The following is a 6,132-nucleotide window of genomic DNA, read 5'->3' as shown; positions in this document are numbered from 1 at the left end:
ATCAACCTGAGCCGGTACCAAAATTTACACAGAAAGTGCAGAGTACAATATCAGTACAACCGAACCCATGTACTGGTAAGTGTCGAGCCTAATCTCGACGAAGTAGTGACGAGGCTAAGGCAAGGCACCTACAAATCAACATGTACAGTTTAACAATGTATATACAAATAACAGTAATGAAGAATTAGACAAGAGATATCGGGAGGGGTAAACATGCTGGGGGAAATCAACAGGAACACGAATATAGTAAAGAAAAAATGCACGGCATCACCCATCGTGCTTTTACTCTCAATCTCACCATAAAATCAATAGAAACGGCACGACATCACCCTTCGTGCATTGACACTCGCAATATGGCACAGCATCACCCTTCGTGCTTTTACACTCACAATATGGCACGTCATCACCCTTCGTGTATTAACACTCACAATATGGTACGACATCACCATTCGTGCATTAACACTCACAATATGGCACGACATCACCCTTCGTGCATTAACACTCTCCCTTACCATAATGCAATGAATCAATAACAACATGGAGATAAAATAACAAGTACAAGCTTTACTTCAACATTTAATTTCACAATATCAATATCAACTTCGAAATAAATACTCAATTATCACAAGAAGATCCGTAAGCATGATAAGAATGATTAATTTAACAACACTAGTATAAACACGTAGTAATTAGGCATAGGAAAGAGATAATATAAGAAAAATGAGAGAAAACAGGGAAAACAGGTGAATTGGTGGCGCATAAGTACTCGTCACCTCACATATACGCCGCTCACATAAGTTTCACATAGCAAATAATTCGAGGTTTCTAATTCCCTCAAATCAGGGTTAGACACAACACTTACCTTGCTTTGAAGGCCACTTAATACTCAATCACAACTTTTCCTCTAGAATTGAACTCCAAACCACTCGTATCTATTCAAAAACGACTCAATAATATCAAATATTACTAAAGGAATTAATTATATTGCATAAATTTAGATTTCCCAAATTTTCCTCCAAAACGTTAAAAATCGACCCCGGGCCCGCTTGGTCAAAACCCGAGGTTCGGACCAAAATTCATTTACCCATTCACTCCCGAGCCTGGATATATAATTGATTTTGGAATCCGACCTCAAATTGAGGTCTAAATCTCTAAATTTCTGAAATCCCTAATTTCTACCCTAACCCCTAATTCTACCATGAAAATCCTAGATTTTAGGTTGATAATTCATAAATTATAATGGGTAATTGAAAAAAAATGGTTTAGAATCACTTACCAACACTTTGGAGAAGAAAAGGACTCTTGCAAATCGCCTCTCACCATTTGGTTTTTGAGAAAATGAATTTTTTGGCTAAATCTTGTGTTTGGATTATGTTAAGTACTGGGCGACAGTGTTCATCGCGTTCGCGAGAACACTATCACGTTCGCGAGAACACTATCACGTTCGCGAAGAGTATAGGCTGCCAAGCCTTCGCGTTCGCGAGACCTTGTTCGCGCAGGCTACCCTGGCCTTCGCGTTCGCGAGAATCGCTCGCGTAACTCCCCCATCGCTTCGCGTTTGCGACCAAGCCTTCGCGTTCGTGAAGAAGAAAATTCCGGCCTCATCAGCTTACTCTTCGCGTATGCGGGAGTACCTTTGTGAACGTGAAGAAGGACATGTCAGAACACCTGCTGTAGCGAAATATCAGATTTTCCCAAGTCCAAAACATCACGTGGCCTATCCGAAACTCACCCGAACCCTCGGAGCTCCAAACCAAACATGCACACAAGTCTAAAAATATCATAGGAACTTGCTCGCGCGATCAAATCGCTAAAATAACACCTAGAACTACGAATTTAGCACCAAATCAAATGAAATTCTCAAGAACACTTTAAAATTCCTATTTTCTCAACTGGACGTCCGAATCACGTCAAATCAACTCCGTTTCTCACCAAATTTCACAGACAAGTCTTAAATATTATAATGAACCTGTACCGGGTTTCGAAACCAAAATACAGACCCGGTACTAACAATGACAAACAACAATCAATTCTTAAAAATAAATAATTTTTAGACTTTTAATTTTAATAAAAAATTCATAACTCGAGCTAGGGACCTCCGAATTCGATTTCGGGCATACGCCCAGGTCCCATAATTTGATACGGACCCACCGGGGCCATCAAAATACAGATCCTAGCCCGTTTACCAAAAATGTTGATCGAAGTCAACTAAAATCAACTTTTAAGGCAAAAATTCTTATTTTCATAAATTTTCAATATAAAAGCTTTCCGGAAACACGCCCGGACTGCGCACATAAATCGAGGAGGGTAAAAATAAGATTTTTAAGGTTTAAGAGCGCAGAATTGAGTTCTAAAACATAAGATGACCTTTTGTGTCATCACATTCTCCACCTCTAAAACAACCGTTCGTCCTCGAACGGACATAGAAAAGTATCTGAGTTGGTGAAAAGGTGGGGATATCTATTCCGCATATCGGACTCGGACTCCCAAATAGCTGTCTCAACAGGCTGACCTCTCCACTGCACTCGAACTGAAGGGTAACTCTTTGATCTTAACTGGCGAACTTTCCGGGCTAGAATATCCACCGGCTCCTCCTCGTAAGGCAAATCCTTGTCCAAATGGACAGAGCTGAAATCTAACACATGGGACTCTTCGACGTGATACTTTCAAAGCATGGACACATGGAATACCGGATGAACTGATGACAACCCCGGTGGTAATGCAAGCCTGTAAGCCACCTCTCCCATTCTCTCCAGAATCTCAAAAGGGCCGATATACATAGGGCTTAACTTGCCCTTCTTTCCGAACCTCATTACGCCCTTCATGGGTGATACTCGAAGCAACACTCTCTCCCCGACCATGAATGCAATATCACGAACTCTGCGGTCGGCATAACTCTTCTGTCTGGACTGAGCTATGCGAAGTCGATCCTGAATAATCTTGATCTTATCCAAGGCATCATGTACTAAATTTGTACCCAACAACCGAGCCTCCCCCGGCTCGAACTACCCAACTGGCGACCGACACTGCCTACCATATAATGCCTCATAGGGAGCCATCTGAATGCTCGACTGGTAGTTGTTGTTGTAGGCAAACTCTGTAAGGGGAAAGAACTGATCCCACGATCCTTCAAAATCTATAACACATGTGCGGAGCATATTCTCCAAGATCTGAATAGTATGCTCGGACTGCCCGTCCGTCTGAGGATGGAATGTTGTGCTCAACTCAACCCGCATACCCAACTCACGTTGTACTGCCCTCCAAAAGTGCGAGGTGAACTGCGTACCTCAATCAGAAATGATAGACACGGGCACACCGTGAAGACGAATGATCTCACGAATGTAAATCTCTGCCAACCGCTTCGAAGAATAGGTAACTACCACAGGAATGAAGTGCGCTGACTTGGTCAGCCTGTCCACAATGACCCAAACTGCATCGAACTTCTTCTGAGTCTGTGGGAGTCCAACAACAAAATCCATAGTGATACGCTCCCACTTCTACTCAGGAATCTCTATCTTCTGAAGCAAGCCACCAGGTCTCTGATGCTCACACTTTACCTGATGGCAATTTAGACACCGAGATACATATACAACTATGTCTTTCTTCATTCGCCTCCACCAATAATGATGTCGCAAGTTCAGATACATCTTGGCGGCGCCCGAATGAATAGAGTACCGGGGACTGTGGGCCTCCTCAAAAATCAACTCACGAAGTCCATCCACATTAGGCACACAAATACGACCCTGCATCCTCAAAACTCCGTCATCTCCAACAGTAACATGCTTGGCACCACCGTGCCGCACTGTGTCTCTAAGGACAAGCAAATGAGGATCGTCATACTGCAGATCTCTGATACGCTCAAACAAAGAAGACCGAACAACTGTACAAGCTAAAACACGGCTGGGCTCAGAAACATCCAACCTCACGAACTGATTGGCCAAGGCCTGAACATCCAATGCAAACGATCTCTCACCAACTGGAATATATGCAAGGCTGCCCATACTCACAGCCTTTCTAGTCAAAGCATCGACCACCACATTGGCCTTTCCGGGGTAATACAAAATGGTGATATCATAGTCTTTCAACAACTCCAACCATCTTCTCTACCTCAAATTGAGATCTTTTCGTTTGAACAAATACTGTAGGCTACGATGATCAGTAAATACCTCACACGAGACACCGTAGAGATAATGCCTCCAAATCTTCAGTGCATGAACAATGGCTGCCAATTCTAAGTCATGAACAGGATAATCCTTCTCGTGAACTTTCAACTGTCGCGATGCATATACAATCACCCTGCCATCTTGCATTAATACTGCACCAAGCCTGATGTGAGATGTACCACAATACACCGTATAAGATCCTGAACCTGTGGGTAATACCAATATTGGCGTTGTAGTCAAAGCGGTCTTGAGCTTCTGAAAGCTCAACTCACACTCGTCTGACCATCTGAATGGGACACCTTTCTGGGTCAGTCTGGTCAATGGGCTTGCTATAGATGAAAACCCTTCTACGAACCGACGATAATAACCTACTAAACCTAGGAAACTCACGATCTCTGTAACTGAAGTAGATCTAGGCCAATTCTGAACAGCCTCAATCTTCTTAGGATCCACCTTTATGTCTTCTGCCTATACAACATGCCCCAAAAAGGCAACTGAGTCTAACCAAAACTCACATTTTGAAAATTTGGCATATAACTGATTGTTCTTCAAAGTCTAAAGCACACTACGAAGATGCTGCAATGCTCCTCTCGACTGCTGGAGTAAATCAAGATATCATCAATGAATACAACCATAAAAGAATCCAAATAGAGCTTGAACTCCTGATTCATCAAATCCATAAGTGTTGCTGGGGTGTTGGTAAGCCCAAATGATATTACTAGGAATTCGTAATGCCCATACCGAGTCCGAAAAACTATCTTAGGGACATCAGATGCCCTAATCTTCAACTGATGATAACCAGACCTCATAATTATTTACCCGAATTAACGAGTCATATTTAACGCCACCTGGGCAGGCACCTATCTCGTAGGTTAAAACTCAATAATTACAAAACAAATTTGGCAAGTATGCATAGAGAATTTCATACAAGAATTTTCAATTAGACCTAACAGGCATGACTCCCTATTATTGCTATAGTACAACTTTAATTTCACACGGGAGAAATTAAACACAAGAATTTTCCTCACAAGGATCTCGTCCTTATATAACTTCCACTGCAGCTCGTAGCCCGGTTTAAACATATCAATTTATATTAAAGTGTGAGGATCTCGTCCTCAGTTCCGAATCACAAGTAATATGCATATCGTGCCAATAAAAAATTTCAATTTTCTTCTTTTAAATAATTTCGGTTACACTAAATCACAACACATAATGAACCCCACACCGGTATGGCATATAATTTACAATTTGTAATTAATTATCCGGAAATTACATCAAAACTTACCGAAATGGGTAACAGAAAGCCACCTTTAGCCTCACAACTCTTATTAGTGACCAACATTGAATGATAGGCGTAGTTATCTCCATAGAATCTCCCAACATGAGTAAATACATAAGTAGATTATAGAATCACGAAGCTCACCTCATAAGTGGAGCACAATAGGAGGACTCGTTTCGATACGCAGAACCAAATAAAGTTAAGGAAATTATTCCTTTATATTAAATCGAAGTCGTACCTGTGACGACACCATCTGATGTAGCGACCTCTGCCATACCATAAAACAAATATAACAACGACTGGGTCTCCACCTCTAAGACGCCTTCTACCCGCCTGTCCTCCACCCCTAACTGATCGTGTGGGTGGTGTAGTAACTGCAATAGGGCACGTAACCTGAGTGCTTTGATGAAATATTTCTCTCCCAAGTTTGGGACAATTTTCTCATGATGTGCCTGGTATCACTGTATTCATAACAACCCCTTTGCGGGTTTGGCTGCTCATATTGAGTCTGTGCCATATAACTGGAATGACCATTTGTAGGAACTCATGTCGGTGGTGCATTAAAAGAACTTACTAAAGCACCCCGGGTAATCCGATGTGCGGACTGGGCTGCCCGACTGCCCGAGCCCCCGCCATAATGATTTATACCTGTAGAGTAGAATCCACTAAATCCCCCAGAACCTCGAGACG

This window comes from Nicotiana tabacum, chromosome 4 (assembly GCF_000715075.1).
Source record: "Nicotiana tabacum cultivar K326 chromosome 4, ASM71507v2, whole genome shotgun sequence".
In the NCBI taxonomy this organism is placed as follows: Eukaryota; Viridiplantae; Streptophyta; class Magnoliopsida; order Solanales; family Solanaceae; genus Nicotiana; species Nicotiana tabacum.
The sequence above is the reverse complement of the archived record's forward strand: the minus strand, read 5'-3'. Positions refer to the sequence as shown.